Source organism: Microcebus murinus, chromosome 2 (genome assembly GCF_040939455.1).
Source record: "Microcebus murinus isolate Inina chromosome 2, M.murinus_Inina_mat1.0, whole genome shotgun sequence".
Lineage (NCBI taxonomy): Eukaryota > Metazoa > Chordata > Mammalia > Primates > Cheirogaleidae > Microcebus > Microcebus murinus.
Genome location: NC_134105.1, coordinates 44,036,797 through 44,057,541, shown reverse-complemented (window position 1 = coordinate 44,057,541; position 20,745 = coordinate 44,036,797). Strand labels below are relative to the sequence as shown.

General features: G+C 42.9%; 1 protein-coding gene across 3 annotated transcripts in view; it reads left to right on the top strand.

Annotated features, from left to right (window-relative positions):
- Window positions 1-20,745, top strand: part of DAB1 (DAB adaptor protein 1) — a 1,133,708-nt gene that overhangs the window by 896,904 nt on the left and 216,059 nt on the right. The window lies entirely within an intron of this gene.

Genomic DNA, 20,745 nt, shown 5'->3' with positions numbered 1-20,745 from the left:
CTCCTTGAGGAAAGAGAAACGCTTGCACCACCACACCCCTGACACCTGGCACATGTGTGGGGCTCATGGAATACTTCCTGCCTGGCTGACACACTATTCTAAAATCTGCTATGTTCTCAGATAGCTGGGAGGTACGTCTTCACTTGGTACTTTTGGGGTATGGGACCTGTATTTCCAGCATCAAACAACACTTCCAAAAGACCTTCTTTCTTAGCATCTGGCTGGATGGTGTGCTCCTGCCCCTTGCAAACAGAGGAAGAGACTATGGGATGCTCTTGATCGCATTTCACATTATGGGTTCACTACCCTACAAAGACTGGATGCAAATAAGTCTCTTACAAATGCAAATGACTTCCCTACAAAGAGTTCTGGGTAAATGCTGAAAGGAGGTGTGACTATAACCACCCACTAAAAAAAAAAAAGAAAAATTCCTTTGGGGACTTGCCAGCTACTCAGCAATGCAGGAAGGGGTGGGTTCTGCTTGGGCTGCAGATATGAGCAGACCTGTGGGTTTGGTGCTCCCCCATCCATCCTTGTGAGTGGCTACAGGAGAAGCACCTGGGGCAGGAGCACAGGCCCTGGGCCCTGAGTTCCAACTGACGGTATTAACTTAACCATGGCACCCAGCACTGCTGAGAGCTCCCCAGAACTTCTCTTTGACCTTTTTTGCTTATTGATTGTATTTGATAGGATTCCAGTCCAGCAGGGCTGGCTAAAATGTGGTCTCTGCCACATAAAGCTATGTGACATTGAGTAAGTCATTTAATCTGTCTGAGCCTCAGTTTTCTCATCAGTGCAATGGGAATAACAATGCCCAGTGACATGGGCACTTTTAAGTATTAACAGACTCAAATTCCCTAAGAAGTTGAGAAGCTTTTTCAACCCATGCCAGGTGCATCCCTTCGTTCCTTTCTGACTTGGAGTCCTAGATTCCATTTGACAGAGTTTTTTTCCCTGTTAACTGGCTGGAAATCCTCCCCCTAACCCCTAACTCCCAAATCTTCTTGCCTCCTGCCTCCCACAACCAGTAAACTCCATGAGGACCGCGACTATGCCTCTCTTGTTTTCATTGGCCCAGAGCAGGTACCGTATAGATGATTGATGAACAATGAAAAGATGAATGACTATCAGTGTTCCTGGCATTCCCTACATAATAGCAACAGTAACATTTCTCTACCACACTTCAGTTTGGAGAAGTATTTTTAATGCTCACTTCATATTATTTAGTCTGCGTAACAATCTGTGAGGCAAATGGTATGGTTATCATTTTATGGGTAATACAGTTGCTGTTGACTCAGGTGGAAGTGACACTTGTCTGTCATCACGCTGCTGGCATGTGGCATGCCTGATACCTCCTTCACTGGTCAGCAGGTGTATTGAGCACTTCCTATGTGCCAGGGACTGAGCTAAGTGATACTTTTATCATTTTTCCCCTCCTGTATAGTTTCCCATGGAGAAGTAAGTCTGGTTCTTGCTGAGACCAACACTTACATTATCAATTTTAGTTGCTTGGGCTACGCCAGAATAGACACAGATGACCACCTCCACGGAGCTTCCATTTTGTCAGTGGGAGCAGAGAGCAGAGATCAACAACAAACTTGTTGAATAAGTAAATTTGGGAGACTGTTCAAAGGCGATCCCTACTGCAGCCATGGTGGGGGTGGGGTGGAGAAAGTGCTCCGAGACCTCTGAAAGGACTTCTTAGCTTCTAGCATCTCTCATTCTAAGACAAATATCATTAGACGCTGGGTAGACAGGGGTACTGTATAGGTCTGTCGGAGAAAATATGTGTCAGATGACAAGGAGATTCATTTCAAGGTGTGAAGAATTAAATGGAGGCTGCCCAGGTTTCTTGCAAGAGCTGAGGTGGCAGACAGGGATTCTGTGGTCTCCGGAGGGCTGGAATTTGCCAGTGTACATGAACGAATTAGGAGGACAGGAGTGGTAATCATAAAAGTAGCTAGCTGTTCGAGAGTGTTTGCTGTTGTCCAAGCACTGATCTAAGCCCTTTATACATGGTAACTCATTAATCCACACCACTTGATTTAACAGCTATGATCATTATATGGAGAGATAAACTGGGGGCACAGAGAGGTTCATCGCTTGCCCAAGGTCACACAGCAGAAGATGGCAGAGCTATCTGAATGTGAACCCAGGCTGGTTGTCTCCAGAGTTAGCTGTTTCCAACAATGCTTCCATGCTGTGGGGTAGGAAACCTCCCCCTCTGATGGAAGGAGCAGGCACGGTGAGGCCTGAGAACTGCCTGGGTCCTGCTGACATGCAGTGGTGGGGACAGATGCATGCCCGCATCCCAGGCTTTGGATTCAAAGTGACTGAAGTTTGAATTGCGGCTCTACGTTTCACTGCTAGGGGTGGGAGTGGGGCGTGGGTAAGTAGCTTAAGTTGGGCAAATGGAGCCTCAGTTTCATCATCTGTTCAGTGCGTGTGCCAAGAGATTCCCTTCCACAAGGATATTTTGAAGACAAAATGAGATAGTATGTGCAGCATGCTCACTGCACCATGGAGCTCAGTAAGCTCACAGCGAGTGATGGCTCTGCCCCTTGTACCATTAGGAGGACGCTGTAGATCACCCACACAAAAGTGTGGTCACCTTGAAGGAAGGTGGGGACTGTGCCACTCTCTTTCCTGTGTCTAAGCACCGAGCCGCTGTGTCGTAGGCCTTGGTGAGTACTTGTGGGCTAGAGGGACAAAGGGTTCACCGTGCAAACGAGAAGAGATGGAGGTTGACGTAAAAACAACAGCAATAAACAACTTAATCATCTGCAGAGCTGTGAAGACCCTCTAAGATATTGTGTGATGTCTTGGCCTATTTTTAATCATTTAGTACTCATGGCAGGCTGCATAAGTTCAGAAATCGCTGGCAGCAATTGGCAGAGGGAAGAGCTCCTCTTAAAACTGATTCATAACCTCGTTATTGCTTGTTGCACGCCAGTTTCACTGTGACCCACGTAAATGACAAATTATGGTCCCTCCCTCTGTGTGTCGTTTGCTCTGTGTTTTACATTCTCTCACTGTTGCTCTGCTGTGGCCTTTGCTTCCCAGGAAGCGGCAGGGCCTCAAACCTCTGGGATGTTTCCTGCCCCTCATTCTTTAGGACTTTAAACATCATGGTGCCTTGGAATACTCTTCTCCCTCTGTAGGCCAGCTCCTGCTGGCTGGTTAAGGCTTCCTTCATTCAGCTCTTCCTTGTTCTGGAATCCTGTGCCCTGACAGGCCAGCCCAGTCTGAATTAGGAAACCCTTGTATACTCTCCTGGCATCTTCTGCTCCCCTCCACGCAAGACTAACCTCACTGTGTTTCAGTCACCTTTTTACAGGTGTGCCTTCCATCTAAACTGGACCTCTTCTGAGGACAGGGCTGCACCTGTGTTCTGTCGCCCCGGCCGGTGCTGACCGTGGTTTGGGGGCTGAATGATCAGTAACCGAAAGATGTCAAACAGGCCTGGGTGCGAAGAGTACCCTACCCCGGGGAAGGCAGAGGCCGAAGGATAGAATGCTGGCGCAGGAAGTCTTGACTTGTGGAGCTTCTGTTTCACAACAACTGAATGTGTAACATTAGCCAGATGCCAGTGATCTATGTAGGGTTTCTCTCCAAGGCGCTTAATCAAAACCATCTCATTAATCCTCACAAAAATCTTCCCAAGCAGGCATGAAAGTAGAAGAATTCATTTTTTTTTTTAAGCACATGAGAAAATGAGACTTCAAAGGTGCTGAACCTGCACATTTGGAGGTTGATACAATTAGCTCCCCAGCTCTGGGGACGTGGTACAGAATCCACTCCCCTCACCAATCTTGTGCCTCCCATTCTCTCCCTGCCATCATCTGACATGTGGCCCCCACCCCTGCCCCCACCTCCCACGTTCCTACTCCCCTCTATTTATGACTTGATGTGTCACATCCAGGTTCACAGATGATTTTAGAAGTGGGGAGCGAGCAAATCCTGTTGAACAATTTAACCAGATTCAAAAGGATTTGGATCATTTGCGTAATTGGGCTAGCAGATGGTAAATGTAGTTCAAAGTACAAAAATGTAGAATAATTACAAGGGGAGAAAGTAACGCAATTTATGGATGAGGAAAGTGATTTGGGAGAAAAGCTCGTTGAAATCTGGATGTGTTAGAAGAGAAGGACAAACAAACCCAGCTCTGGTTGGCAGAAGCAGGGTGTATACAGAGTGGCCCAAGTGACTCCCGGGCTGGTGGGAATGCAGGAGAGAAGACATGTCTGTTCTGGAAGACAGGAAGGATGTGGTTGGGGTGGAGAAGGGTCCCAAGGAGGCTGGTGAATGATCAGGCAGAAAAGTGGTCATGGCCACTTGGAAGTCAGGCATTACTGGGTTCATGTGTCCACTGCTTCCTTCTTACCTGTGGGACCCTGGGTGAGAATCCCCTCCTGCTGACCCTCAGTTTGCTCTGCTGTAACACGAGCATGCTGATGCCTACTTCCTGCTGCTTGGAAGGATTTATCAGATAATGGGCATGAGAAGTATAAGCAACATGCTATGAAAACCCAGAAAATTCACTCTTTTGAGTATAATTTTATATTTCTATGCCAAAAAAACCCCCCAGTGCTTTCAGTTAATAGAAATTGGAAATGAGTTGTTTCCTAGGCCACTGCGTTGGTGCTCTGGGGCTTAGACCCTGGCTAGCCAGAAAATAAACCTCCTCTTGTGTGATTGCAAAAAAAAAAAAAAAAAAAATGGACCTTCCAAATAGTCACGTTCTAGTCCCCAGACCTGTGCATGTTACCTCATATAGGAGTTTGCAGGTGTGATTAAATTAAGGGCCCTAAAGTAGGGAGATTATATGGGTGGGTACTAAATAAAATTACATGTGTCATTTTAAGAGGGATGCCAAGGGAGATTTGACATAGAATAAGAAAGTAATGTGACCGTAAGGCAGAGACTGGAGTGATGTGGCCACAAGCCAAGGAGTGCCTGCAGCCAACAGCAGCTGGAAGAGGCAAGGATCAAATTCTCTCCCAAACCTCCTGGGAGGGACGAATGGAGGGAGGGGGAGGGAGGGAGGGAGACAATGTGGTCCTGCCAATACCTTGATTTTAGCCCAGTAAAACTGATTTCAGACTCCAAAACCTTGAGGGAATCAATTCTGTTGTTTTAAGGCACCAAGTTTGGGATGATTTTTTTACGGCAACACAGGAAATGATTGCAAGTAGGAAGAGCATCTGGCTCATACTTAAATATCTAGAGCAAGTCCGGGTTCTGATACTCACTTCTGTGGACCCCTGGGCCACTCGTCTTGACCTCAGTTTCTTCACCTTTAAAGTGGAATAATAAGATATGACTTACATGAGTTATTGGGAGGATGTAAAAGAGATAATGCATGCACCTTACCCATCATAGACACATTAAAAAAATGCTAGGCATAGTTTTATGTTTTTAATTAGGCAGCATTTAGTCAGCACTCAGAATTGCAGAGACCCTCACAGAACACTTTTCTGGAGACTGGAGGTGACAGTCAGTGTTGTGGAGGTGGCAGCTGGGAGTGTTGAAGACATCTGGACAATTTGTTTGCAGAAGGCAGAACCATGGCCACCGAGTGGGGGCTTATGCCTGGCTCGTGTCCTGGAGAAGCTCTGGGAGGCAGGAAAGGCATCCAGCAAAGCCCAAGGGTGAGGACCATGGCAGGGGTAGGAAAACAGCATTCACAGCATTCCAGCAAGGAAGTCATCCTGGGGACCTCAATCCCAGGTCTGATTGGGAGTGAGGGAAACTCATTAAAGACATCTGAGGCTAGATCACATGTTTCTAAAAACAACTTCAGTGCCAAGCCCTAAGATTTTAAAGCCTCTGGTGTAAGTCCTGCCTCAGTCAGAACAGGCCAGGGGCTGTGGTGGGTGCAGTGCAGGATCCGTGGCTGCTAGACTGGCAGGGCTCCCTGGGGGCTGCTTTGGTGGAATGTGGGGGCAGCCAAGTCCCAGAAGCCTGAGCTGGATCTCAGAGTCCAAAGGGCTTCTGCAGAAGGTCAGAGTCTGTCCCACTTTGGGAAACAGCCCAGCAGAGCAGCAAGTGCAGGTCTGGATTAAGATGGAAATTGAGAATACAGAACTGGCAACATTATTCAAGGGTCTGAGTCTGAAGAACAAGGCGAGGTAGCAAAACAAAGTGAGGCATGAGGTCAAAATCTGAAAAAATCGCAAAGTTGAGTGCGAGATGCATTAGAGCAAACAGTTCCAGGCTAGGGCTGTGGACAGAGGCAGGGCTCGGCTGGCCCTTTGTGTATAGGAGTGTGGGGCTGGCTGTGGCACAGGGAAGCCTCTCATGGGTAAATGTGGAAAACGAAGACCAGACAGATGGAGCAACTTGCCCCAGGACATGGCCTGGGAGGCTCAAAGCTGGACCTAGAACCTTTGTCCTTTGCCAGATCTTTATACTGGTCAAATATGACCTTTTTATGGGCCTCAGAGACCCTTTGCTCTTGAATTTAGAGAGATTATTTTCCAGATCCTGCCTCTCTTCTAATTAGCATCCACAATTTAACAACTTTTGTGATCTCTGATTACACCTCACATTTTTTGAGCATCATTTAAAGAAAGAATGCGCAGGGTGAAAAGGGAGGATTCGGGAACAAAAAGTAATTAAACATAATAAGTCTTTTGAGATTAGCCATTAATTTGGATGTGAAATGTAAAATTGCCTTTAAAGTAATAAGGGATAATATCAAGCAACTGTAATACCCAGCATGGGAAGGAACATGCTGATAACAATGCACAGGGCAGGATAATACATGTGTCGTTTCCCTGATTTTTGTGGAATTAATGATGTTGGTTTCATTTCACTGCTGATTTAAGATATACATTTAATAAATGGCACATTAAAGCAAGTGTATCAAAATTGCACCTAAAGAGCTTGGATAGTCAGGAAATGGCAGCCCCTTGAACACAGTAATTTTATGATGTCTTAGGTTTAGTTCTTAATCAGTAGATATTTACAGCTGTTTATTTTAATGCCTTGAAATGGTAGTTCAACAGAATTATCAGAAATATAAGAGGGGCCTTTAGGTATGCTGGAGTAACTTTTTAATTTAGTCAGTAGAGTTGGAAATAGACTGAAATTGTCTTAAAGACTTGGTTTTGTTTTTGTTTGATTTTTAACAATACAGAAGACCTGGACGTTAGTTGTCACACTAGAAAAGATGTGTTACATGGATTTCATAGAAGATAAAAGATATAATAAAATGAATTAAGACAATTTCATAACCAGATTTGACTCACACTTTATAAATTCCAGAAATTATGATGGTTCTGACATACTGGTTTTTTGGAGAAGTGGTATAATTATCCAGCTTTATAGTTGACTGTTTTCAGAGGGAAAACTGCTCATTAATTCATTTGTTCATTCATGTTATTTCATCTATGCATTCATGAGATGTTTATTGAGCACCTACTATTTGCCAGGCACTGTTTTGTGTGTTGGGGATTCAACATTAAGAAAAAATTGTAGTCCCTTACATTTGATGTTACGGATATAACATAGTATTTTATGCCGTATATATATTTTTTTAGTGGTTAAGGACTTGTTAAGATACTTATGGTCTAAGTGCAAAACATAGAATGGAAGTCTGCATTTTCAATTTTTTTTTTTTTTGAGACAGAGTCTCACTCTGTTGCCCTGGCTAGAGTGAGTGCCATGGCGTCAGCCTAGCTCACAGCAACCTCAAACTGCTGGGCTCAAGCAATCCTCCTGCCTCAGCCTCCCGAGTAGCTGGGACTACGGGCATGTGCCACCATGCCCGGCTAATTTTTTCTGTATGTATTACTTGACCAATTAATATCTTCCTATTTATAGTGGAGACGGGGTCTCGCTCTTGCTCAGGCTGGTTTCGAACTCCTGACCTCGAGCAATCTGCCCGCCTCGGCCTCCCAGAGTACTAGGATTACAGGCGTGAGCCACCGCGCCCGGCCTGCATTTTCAATTTTATCTGTGTGTGTTTGGTGATGAGTAGAAACATTATTTATTTGAAGGGAATACTCCAAATATGAAATGTATCTTTTTTAATTTTGCAAATGAAGCATGTGTTTTGTTTTCATCCTTGTATTTATATGTCTCAGGTTTTCCTCAGGAAAGATTCATTGCCTAGCAAGAAAAGAAAATGAAATAAGTAACCAAGATGGCTAGGGTTATGGTTCTATAGCCGGCCAGCGTGGGTGAATGGACTGTTTTTTAGAGGTTAGCTGGATACATAGACAACTTAGTGTAAAACAGTGATTTATTTGAATTCTTTGTTTATCATACTGCATTTGCCCTTGTTTTAAAGCCAAGAAGTCCACTCTCTTGTTTGGGGTATACTTACCTCTAGCAAGAGCAATAATTTCTGATATGATGAAAAGATTTCACGCTAGTGAAGGATTATTAAAAAAATAGCTGCTTTTGGTAATTGATTATTTTGTGTGTGTTACCCTAATGATGCTGTCTGAAGGGTGAAATATCTTTCCTCCATTTTCCAAAGCAGCCTTCAGTAACCCCTGGTGACACTGGGTTTTCCTCACTGGCCTTAATTACTCAATGCAGAAGCCCCTGCCTCCGATCCTCGTGTGCTGTCTCTCCGTGAGAGGAGCCTGGCTGATGAAGTAGCCCACTAGAGCACACTGAGGTAGTCACGGAATTTGGAAACTATTAGGAAGCTCCGCAATTTCATTATTCATTCACTTGAAATAATCCCGGGACTGCTTTCAGTGACATGGTTCCTTCAGCAAATAAAGATAAGCCAAATCCCTGGGCACTCAAAGAAGGGGAAGATTCTCTAAATTAATTCCAGGCTCAAATAATTCAGCAGTATTTGTAATATTCTGTGCATAAATTGGCAATTTGCTAGAGAGATCAGGAAATGATAAAGGCTTTCTTTCCCCTCCCCCTCCTCATCTTAACAACTGCTGAGGCAGCTATTGGGATAAAAGAAATGTTTTATCCTTAATAAATGTCCTATCAGGTAATGCTCTGATTAAAGGTGTCCAAACATGGTGCCCCTCCCCCTTCACACCAATTATTTTTCATCAGAGAGACCAAAATAGATGAGGAGCAGAAGATGGTCTTAATATGTTTTTCAACACAAAGTTGTATAAGAGAAATAGATATACTAACAATATCGAGAAATATAGAAATCAGAGTGTTAACCTACAAGGTTTCCCCTTTTTTAATTTAAGGATATTTTACCTGTTTTGTTTTGTTTTGAGAGATTGTTTGCTCTTTACTGATGCTACCACATCCTGGGGAATCAGTAAATCCAACCTTTATTATCTCTGGAATGTCTTTCCTTCTTCCCACCCCCACTGCCATTGATTTGAGCCGGGGCTGGGAGGGGATCTTTGGGAGGGCTGGTTAATCATGCCCCGCTCCCCCTGCGTTTTGAGCCATCTGCAAACCAGACACAGGAGCCAAATCGAGACAAAAATATCTTTCGCGTTGCTGGCAAAGCTGGGACTTAGATCCCTCCCCAGTCTATACCTGGAGACCTACCTGAGTTAAAATGAGGTCTGCAAAACTAGCACTCAGCTGGTCACTGGGACGAGGGGATGAGGATAGTGCCACCCTTACTTCCTCCCATGGCCGCCCCCCAGTGCACATGCCGGGGTAGGGCTTGCCCTCCTCGGCCTGATACCAATGTGCTCCGCGCCCTCGTGCAGACACCAAAGCAGAAGGGCCCCAAATGGGCTGAGCTCCACTCCTCATAACTGTCAGATAACTCGCCCTCATACAGGACACAGCAGTAGGGTGGGGTGAAAGAGCTGAGGCCACCTTCCTGTTAACTGAAAGAGGGCGAGGGTCTCTCCGTTGTATGGGCTACAGGCCTCTTTCTCCCATCTGTCCTGATCCATCCCGTGCATCTGCCTGGGTTTTGGCTGTTTGAAACATAAGACTGGTGGCAACTCCTGCTTTCTAGTCTTTCGGGTTAGCGCGCTCTTAAGCTCCTTCCTGATCTGCCTGCCATCTGCCACCTCCGTGTCGTATCTGTGGTCCGGCCACGCTCAGTTGTTGATGGGCTTTAAAGGAAGCCTGTTCTCTCTCAGCTCAGCTTTGCCTGTAAGACGCCACCCCATTCTCCCAGATCGGGTGTCCTTCTCAGTGACCCATCATCTGTATTTACTTTATATCTTTTGTAGTACTTAACCACAGCATATTTTCATTGTTGGTGAATTTCTCCAACTAGGTATCTACATGAGACCTCATATTTGGCACATACTAGGTGCTCATTAATTAATTGTTGAGTACATACATGGGCCTTTTTTAAAAAAGAATAAAACTTATGTTGAATCCATCTTAAAGGCTATGCTCAAACTGGGTTTTTTTTTTTTTTTTAAATTTTCATGGAAATAAATTCATTTGTTTAACAATCTCTTTAAAATAGTCCTTAGGTTTATTGTTATTATCAGTGGAACCAAAAAGAGTAAGAACCCTCACCTCATCTAGGGTCCTTCAGGGTATAAGTTACAGTAAGTTCTTAATCCAGTACTTAGATTTCAGGGACTTGTTTTATTATACCTTAGCTGATATTTTATCTACCTGCTACAGAATCAAATAGAATTGGGCTGTGGGCCAGATTTGTACTGATAATTAGTCAGCAATGGATGAAAGTTTTTAAGTCGAAGGGAAAGGCAAATGAATATATCTTTACATTGGATATAAATGGAATTTCCCCCTATTATGAAATCTCTTTAAAGTTACAGAGAACTCTTCTTTGAAGTCTTTGACTCACTAATACTGGGGTAACAATGGCTGTGATTTATCCTTAGAGACTTAAAGGGAAAAGAAGACAGCTCGAGGTGTGTTTCACTTTCATCTTGCCCTGTGACTTTATTCATCAATTCACGGGCCTGTGGTCTAGGCAGTTTCTATAGCCCGTGTGCTGGGGGGCTTCCACGGCCGAGATCTTTCCTTATTAGTGTCTCTACATCAGTGCACCGTGTGCCCATCCCACATTCTCTGATCACACAGAAAGTCCAGAGTTTTCTGTTTTCAAAATTATTGTCTCCAAACAAAGAATAAAAACTTCTTCCAGCAGGTTTTGTTTGGAAGAAAAGGGTTTCAGAGACCAGCAAGGAAAAAAAAAATACTTTTTCTATTTCAGTAAGCAAGTTAAAAGGAAAGATTTTTTTTCTTTGCTTTCTGTTGAAACTGAGCTGATAAAAGTCCTGAAATGAGAAAATCAAGGGGGCAGCAGTTATAAGCACTTGTCTAATGATGTCTCTTTTTGTCTCCTCAAGAGTGTATTTAAGCTTCTTACTGGCTGTTCCAGTGTACTCGAGGTGATTGGCTGTATAAAACGCTCAACCTTTAAATACTTCTTTTGCAAAATTATTCAGCTTTAGTAGGCTAGACAATTTTAAAAGGTTGGTCTCTAAAGGAGCTATGTGGCTATAAGATGAAGCTGTGTACATCGGCACAAAATATTCCATAAATCTCAGTGTTTCAGTTAAGTCGTAATGACACCCATGATTAACAAGTAATAGCAAGGCAGTATAATGACTGGATATTCAGAAATGGCCCTGTAAGTTGTCAACCCCAAAGCCATTCTTTTTCTTCTGGCAGTAAGATCTTTAACTTCAAAAAAAAAAAAAATATTTCACATTTAAACAGGCAGTTGACCATTTAAGCTAGCACATTCAACGGATGTTCATTCACATTGATTGGTAAGATCTGGTGGCAATTTTGGTGGCCTGGAGTGATATCTGGACCCCTACACACCTCAAGGTCTTCATTTATGATAATATGTGGTTTTTCTATAAATTCAATGATACCATATTCTCTTCTTCCAGTCAAGTGATGGCTATATTCCCCCACGTACACTACCGCCCTCGCCCATACAGCTTCCCCCTACACACAGCCTGTGAACTCTGTTACAGTAAGAAGAACATGAGCTTAGAACCCAGAAAGACCCAAGTTCAAATAGTGGCTCTGAAAAGTGCTGACTGGATGATGTTGGTCAAGTTCCATCACCTCTGTGGGTCTTAGGTTTCTCATCTATAAAATGAGAAATAAAAGTAGCCCCATAAAAAGAGTATATGAAAGTATGCATATAAAGGATTTAGTAATTTATCAAAGTAAAAACTAACCAAATAAGTGCATTTATGAAGATTATAAATTAGCAAAGAGGTGTTGGCTGGTAAATGAATCTTAGGTGTGGGCTCATTATTCTATACTGATAGGCCAGTACAAATGATGAAAAGCTGTAGATTTTTACTGGAGTATGAGGAAATGGAAAATTTTGGAATGATTTGCTGAAGTGAGTTTATTTTAAATACATTTTATTGAGACCCAGTTTCTTGCTAAGCAATAGGAATGTCTCTAAAGGAACTAAGTCTGCCCTTAAAGATTTTGTTATGCAATGGAGGGAGGTAGATAACTATTATAGTTTTTAGTCTTTTTGCTGATCATCTCCTAGATTATGACCTTCTTGCCTAGGTACTATGGTACCTTAATTTTACATAATTTTATTCCTCAATGATTGTAGCTTGAATGCATACAAAGATATTGAAACATTAGTGACATAAATAATTATACTACCAAACATAGACAGATTGGTGTACAACATTCTGCCAATTGAGGTGAGAAACTAACATTTGTCTCCATGCAAACTCCTGCAAGCCACATGCTCCATGGCAATGAATTTGATTCATCTGGGCAAGGGCATTGATCTGGTTTCAATTCTGCTACTAACTAGTCCTATGGTCTTGTGTAAGCAATTTTATTTCTTTGAGCTTTGATTTCCTCTTCTGCAGTTGAGGTTAGTATAGCAAAAGTTTGCTGAATATCTGTGTGCCAGTCCTGAATCCAGGCACCAGGATAAGACACAGGGCTTGCCTTCCAAAACCATGTTTTAAGAGTGGATGTAGACCTGCATATATTCCTAATTATAACGTGACAAATGCAAAATTGAAGTTAATCCTAGGAACACAGAGTAGGACATGTTTTAGTCTGCAAAAATAGATGATCAGAGCAGCATCCTAGAAGAGGGAATGTCCAGGCAGAAGTTTGCATGGAGAAATAGTTGTGATATGTATAAAGCTGAATTGGTTGGGTAGGGTAGCGGGAAGGGCACTGGGGCATTCTTGGAAGAAAAATAACGTGCAAAGGCAGAAAAAGGCATAGTGTGTCCCCACCAGATTATGAGTATTAGGTTGAGAGCTTCATGAGATTGGGGATGTTGGTTTATTCAATGATAAGTCTCCTTCTCCTAGAATAAGATCTGGGACATGATACTCAACAAACCAATGAATGATGGAATAAATGGACATAATGCAAAATGTGGATGTTTTCCCTGTGTATCCAAAGTCCACATCAAAATTCAGTTACTGTGCTACTTTGACTGTTTTATATGTCAGACTAGATCGTAAGTTCTTCACTGGCAAAAAGCACTTGAAAAGCCTTCAGTAGACACTTGACAATTGAATAACTGACTCAAGCCTGAAGCACTGTGTGGAACCTTTATAGGTGGTCTGGCTTGGCACTGCGCACATCTAGGGATCATGAACTTGACATGTCTCCCTTACTTAAGGGGCAGTAAAAATCAGGTGGCTTAATTCTGATAATTATCCTGAAAAGTATGATAGTGAAGCTAGCACAGCAGCTGTGAAGAACTCAACTGGGTCTTAAAAGAAGGAGCAGAAATGTTAGGGAAAGATTCATCGGAGATTAAATAACATCCCATATACTGTAATGAGGGCCTGAGGAAATGCAGATACCTGTGGTTAAAGAAAATCACAGTTCCTACACACCCAGCACAATTGTGGGCGTAGGGGACCTTCCTGCTTCATTATTCTGAGGAATAGCATTATCAGGGAATTGCAAAGATTTGAGCTTCAAAATCAATATGTGCTGAGAATTACCCAGCAGGACAGCCAGGCACCATAATACTTTGAACACTGTTTTTACAGTCAATTTTGAAAAAGTCCATGAATTCAAATTCAAGGACACGTTTTCAGCACTGCAACTTGCTAGCTGATATAGTCACATGTTTGCTCATTTTTTAAAATTCCTTTAGAAACATTTAATGAGTATATACTATTTACTAAGCACTGATCTAGTTCTGTGGTGGATTTATTACTATGGATTCTGCCTTAAAGGAGCATGCAGTTGTATTAGTTCGGGTCATCCCAGCCACTCTCATCAAAAATGCATAGTCCACCCTCTGCATCTGCAGGTCCCTCATACCAGGTTCAACCAATCTCAGATCGAAAATATTTAGGAGAAAAAAAACAATAAAAAATAATAAAAATAATAGGAATTTTAAAAATGCAGTGTAACAACTATTTACACAGCATTTGCATGTATTAGGTATTATAAGTACTCTAGACATGATTGTAAGGGTACTCATCCCTCTGTACCCGTGAGGATTGGTTCCAAGACCCCCATAGATACCAAATTATCAGATGCTTAAGTCTCATTTATAAAATGGTGTAGTATTTGCATATAACTTATGCATATGCTCCTGTATACAGTCAGCACACTATATCCACAGGTTCTGCATCTGAAGATTCAACAAGCTGTGGATTGAAAATAATTGGAAAGAAAATTCCAAAGGCTGATATCACTTTCATTTGCCTCCATGATAACTGGGGATCCTATGTGGTTGTCGGGGTCGGTCTGTGCCCATGGTGTGGGGGAAGTGACCACCAACACTGCTGCTGTCTCATGGTGGAGGCAGTGCCAGGGTCCACCTGCCCCTGATGGACTTCTCCGGAGACCCAAGTGAGGAAGGGAACTGATCAGGGAGTAAACTTAAGCGTACTGACTGCCTGGCCCAGCAGGCAAGCCTGACATGTGGAAGGGGACTTCCAGAGTCAGGTACGGGATAGGTGCAAGGAGAGAGCAGAGAGTGAACAACAGGGTGGGATAAGGGGCCTGAGGAGCTGGGATTTGGCTTCCTGCATAGGTGGCTGTCCCTTTTCCATGCCCCGCACACTTTCTCACTCCCCAACACCATGCACACACAAACACACGCATACACACACACACTGTGTTTTAGGAGCTTGCTGGATGTGTCATATCTGGTTAGCTTAGCAGAAGAAAAGAGAAACAGAGTCGGGGGCAAAAGATATTGGGAAAAGCCATCGTTGCACCGGTCCCTGCAAGAGTGTGGGAGAGATGCACCACTAACCACTAACCCTCTATGGATTTCTTCAAATACGTCTCAGATGTTTTTTTTTTATTCACAGTGATTTCAGAGACCACTCATAATTACACCAAGTGAGGCAGCCCTTAAGAATGATTAAAATACAAATGGTTCTAATAAACACATAGGTATTGATCCGTCATGGCTGATCAATCATATCTTTTCCATTTAGCCTGGTGGATAATTAGTGCTGTTAACAGGCGTGATGATTCACACACAAACTGGAGCAAACCGGCAGGAACTTCGGAGCACCAGCTTTGAATCCTATAGTGCTGGTAACAACCCATTTCAAGTCAATTCAACAAGTATTTATTGAGTATCTACTAAATACATGAATTGTGCTGCCAGAATAACAATGATCGAAGGATACTGATCTAAAATTGCCCTCCTTGAAATTTTTCCAGTTGGTTGATTGTGTTTAGAAGCGTGGCTCCAGGGAATGACAAATGGAGACTGTCTGGAAGCATAGTTCTGTTTAAATGCATTTTGAAATGCTTAGGGAGGAAGGGCTTCGGCTCTTTTATGAATGAAAAGCAGGTTCAAATGTTGATTAAAGAATGATCAGTAGATTATGATCTTTGGTATTCACTGACAAATATTAGGATTCTTAATAGTAAATGACTTCTAAAAATATCAGAAGATGTGGGGAAAATCTCAGGTAGAGGAAACCTTACAAATTATAAAGCAACAAGCAAAGAGTCATGTGCAGACCCAAGGAGTTACGTGGATGTTGGTGGTATTGTGCACGTGTTTGGTTTTTGTCCTCCTCTTGTGTCTGCTTTTTCTTTGAGAAATGAAAATAAGGAAATCAGGAGGACCAATAGGTTCTGATATAGTACATGTTCTGATTCTGAGTACCTCCTTTACAAATACAGGTGACCTTGATAATATATATATATTTTAAGTACCCTCCAATCCACACCCACTACCACCAGGAAAGAGTCGTGATACTTTTTTTCCCCTCTGGAAAAGTCTCTTTGTCTCTTTTCCTCTTTGCTCAAGGAAAGACCTTCATGACCCCTCAGCCCAGAGTTAAAAGATTAAAGGCGGAAGAAAAGCACCTGCAAATGCTTTTGTCACCAACATGCTCTGAATCCCCAAAAGGAGAAAACTGTAAAGATATTTTTAACTCTTAGGAAAAGTTCAGGGTAAGTTGAAGGTTGCTTTTTTCTAGGACCTTGCAGTTGGCTTATAAGATATGCTGTACTACTTTTGACAATTTCAGCTGTAAGCCTATAACCATTTACTTGGTATCTCTTTTCTTATATAGTACCTAGAAAAAGATAATCTAGCTCCCTTAAAGCTAAAACCGTTTGGTTTTCATCACCCAAGCAGACTTTTCCATGATGTTCTAAGACTTATGTTAACATAAGATTGAGAAATATAAGAGTAAGGGAAGTGACTGTGACTGCGGCATTAGCAGGCCATATCCATAGAGCTGTTGGAAACCTAGGCTTTTCTGTAGCTGGCATCAGATGCAAGGGGGCTGATGTGTAGATGGCGCCCAGTGGCGGGAGGGATAAGCATGGGTGTTTGAAGCCCAGCAGGTTGGAGGAATAAACCCCATAGCATCCCTTCTATGAAGGGACTCAGCCAAGAGCTCATAGTAAGGGAGATAAGGCCCTTCCTTCTAGAACAGAACATGGCAAAAGCCAGACTCAGAAGAAGGGCTAGACTACATACACCTCAGTGGATAGCATTTGAATTCCAGGTGAGGAACAATGTACACCTGAAAACCAAGGTGGTGGCATGGTGATATATGCTGTCCCAGTGCACAGAAGAATATCAACTCGGTTATTACCTGGATGCCCAGACCCCACTCTCAGCTCAATAGATATTGAGTCTATGGCAACATGACCAGGAGCTACTTGATTATGAGGCTGACCTGTTTCCTCCTCTGGTTGGTAGGTTTGATATTTGATAGACCGGAACCTGGGTGTTTCATGCCACAGTCATCATGTCTCAATGAGAGAGGGACAGGGACAGGAAAGGGCAGGCTGACAGTGGTCGTAACAACACACAGCAGGTGCATTTCTCAGTTCCATATTGCTGTTCTTCCTTCTTCCCCCAGTTTCACTGGATATTCGTATATCCCCCTGCTGTGCAGCAGAGATTAAAATTGTGTTGATTGATAGTTGACGAGAGATAAAGAAAGCAGCTGAGCTTGATACTCAATACACATGTACTGAGCACCTAATCAGTGCCAGGAACCTTGCTAAGTGCTGGAGATACTATGATGAGTAAGATACTCTCTATCAGATTTCTGCATACCACTCCTACTTTTCTTTCATAGTATATCTACCCTGCTGGTGGCTGTATATGCAGTGCAGATACATGCAAATGTAACTGTTGTCCATTATTTATTTAATGTAAGCAGATGTGCATAACTGGAAGAATTCTACCAGGGAGTGCAAGAAGTGTAGAGGTCTGCATTTATCTTAAATAGGGTCCTTCCCAGAAGAGGAGTAAATCCCAGAGGGAAGATTGATATAATTAACCAAGCATTGATAGTAAGAGTGTTCCTTGTGGTTTAATCATATAAGTTGAATCTGCACTAGTAAGCTCAATTTAATGACTAAAATTTTAATTTCCGTAGTAGTATCATATCCATCCCTCATTTTCAAAGCCCAGCCTCCTCAGCTCATTCTAGCCCATGTTCATCATTCTTGCCTTTCATTAGTTAAATCATGAAAATGGAGACAATGTCATATAATGCAGGTGACACTGGGCAGGCAGTCAGAAGACCCGAGTTTGAGTTTTGGTGCCTCTAATTATTTGTGACTTTGGTAAAGTTAACATTTTCTGAGCCTTAGTTATCCTCATAAATAATGTGGGAATAATGCTGGCATTTTAGAATTGGTGTGTCCAGTCAGATGATGTGTGAAAGTTGTTTAATACTTCAGCTTTTTTCCCCAAACACCTAGCACAGTGTGTGGCCATTGTAGATGATCAATAGATCTATGCAAGAAAGCCATTATTTAATGTATCTGTTTTATTAAATTCCAGCTTCTCTTTTGAAGTATATTATTATTTGTTTTTTTTTAATTTCAGTGTTTGGTTTTAAATATTTCGTCTCCCTAATCAGATTCTTAACTTCTTAGGGAAGTGCCTTTCTCTTGTATTTATTTTGTCTTCTTCCTTTTCTCCTGCCTTAGGTCTTATCTTGCTACTAGAGGATTTAAGAAAAGCTCAGCAAATAGTAATATATTTTTCTTTATTTCTTTTCTATCACCAATTAATAAATATTTGTCATCAGTATGCATAAAGACATTACTTCTAAGCTTAGTGTGGTTAGAGGGTTGAGTTGTGCTCTAGACAAATGAAATTAAAAATGAGGAACGATTTAATCCAAATAATCGGGGTCAAGAGATAAGGAAGCTTCTGGGGGATAAAGGCTGTTTCCTTTTTCATCTCTGAATCCCTGGGGAAGGGACTGACTCGTACCAGGGGCTCCTTAAAAGTTTGTTGGTTGGATGGACGGATAAATTAATTAGTTAGTTGACAAATGACCTGACAGATACTGAAAGTCTTTGAAAATCAGAAAGCAGAGAATTTATTAGTGGATGAAATATTTTGATTTTCTTTCTTTTTTTTTTTTCTTAAGAGGAACCTACTTAATGGATCTGGGTTCTTTCAGAATGAAATAATCTTTTGGGTAAATAGAAAGAAAAGACAAAGAGGAGGCAGTTCTCTAGGCAGGGGAAACAGAAGAGGGGAAACTGGAGGTGGAAGTGGGCTGCTGTTTCCAGGGCTGGTGGAGAGGGCTCTGGCTGGCTGGACCGGAGTGTGGGATGCGAAAGGCTGCTACATGCCTGGAAGGTGGTAGGCAGGTGCCCGAGGCAGCTAGACATTGCTTATTTATATATCAGTGGCCATCTGCTGTTTGCCAGGCCTGTTTTAGTCACTGGAGACATTGGAGAAACATCTTCCTTGCCTTCATGGAGCTCACAGTCTAGGGGGGAGATGAACACTAGGCAGTAAAACAAATTGATAACAAGATGGTTGTGTGTGATAGTAAGTACGGTGAAGAAAATCAGGTAGTAATGTGATAAAAGATGACTGGGGCAGGTGGTGAGCTCTTTTAGATGGACGAGACAGGACAGCCATTTCCAGGGAGATAACATCAGAGTGGAGACTTGGATGAGAACAAGGGGTTTCATGTGTTTCCATCTGGGTGAAGATCTGGGCCCGAAGGCTGGTCGGTGCCAAAGTGACAAAGGGCATTGAGCTTGGTGGGCTTGAGCAATGGAAGGGAAGTGAGTGCCTTGGACTTCTATGCAGGGCATAGTTTCCAAACCAAAACTGGGGACATGGAGTGAAAGAATTTGTTTTCTTCTATGGTTGATAAGTGGATGTACAGACAAAAATTTTATTAGGCCATAAAAAATTACATCTCAGTTTCTCAGACATAATTAGAAACTCACCTTTATAGCTAAGACGACCATTGCAAGTGTGTGTGGGGTTGTATTTATTTTTCCTTCACTTACCTTCACTCTCCACCCAGTACTCCGGAACCATTTCTGGTCACTGGACATGGGTCATTGCTCAGTTACATTTCTCCTTATTGCTGTGACCAGCGGTAAATTGGAGGGGCCCTGGAGAGGGAACTAGGGCTTAATCTGAAGTTCCTCCTGGGAGGCAGGCAGGACTCCTGGAGGAGACTGTGACACTAAGGATGTCCCCCAACCCCTGCCAGGGAAAACATAGGTGCCCTCATTCATCAAGCTCCTGCTTCGTCATAAGACTTTACTGAATTCATCCCCAAAAACCTGTCAATGGAAGGGAGCTGGAGAGTGAATCTTCACCTGACAGAAGAGATACCAGCATCTAGGAACAGAAGTTGCTACGATCTTCACATGTATGACCTCGTAGGTTCCTTCTTTCTCCTGCATTCTCTGCATCTCCCTTCTAGGCTGCTGTGGCACAGGCAGAGGGCTTTGTTTAAATTAATTCAGAAACTGACCCTGTAGCCTCTTGCCACATTCCTCTAAGCCAATGGTTTTCTGGCCATCAGAGTCCCCTGGAACGCTTGCAAGACAGAGTGCTGGTTCTATCCTGGAGTTTCTCATTCAGGGGGTCAGGGACAGGGCAGAGAACCTGCATTTCTGACTCCTTCCAGGGGATGCTAACGCTGCTGACACAGGGTCCACACTCAGAACCCTGGCTCTAAGCTGTGGCCTTGGTTTCCTGGTCTAGGAACACATCTCCTTGCTCCAAAACCCCCTTTGGTTTCTACAGACCACAGAGCCAAGGCCAAGCCCCTCCGCCTGCACTCAGCACCCTCACTCTGTTGGGACTGGACGTGTATGTGTGTCCCTCGCTCCTCTTACCCACCCACCCTGAGCTACACGATCGCCTGTCTGCTTGTCCTCACGATTAGCCGCCAGTTTGTCCTTTCTCACTCTTTGCCTGAAATGTCTTCCTTCCCATTAATATTCTTACATCCAAATCAAATCCACACTTCAAGATCTATGTATATTTCATTTTTACATTGGTGCAAAGTGTTTTCCTAACACACAATGGGAAGATTTTTAAATAAATCTGTTTTTCAAATCTATCTCTACCTTTTACAAGCTTTCTATCTTTGAAGAATTTGG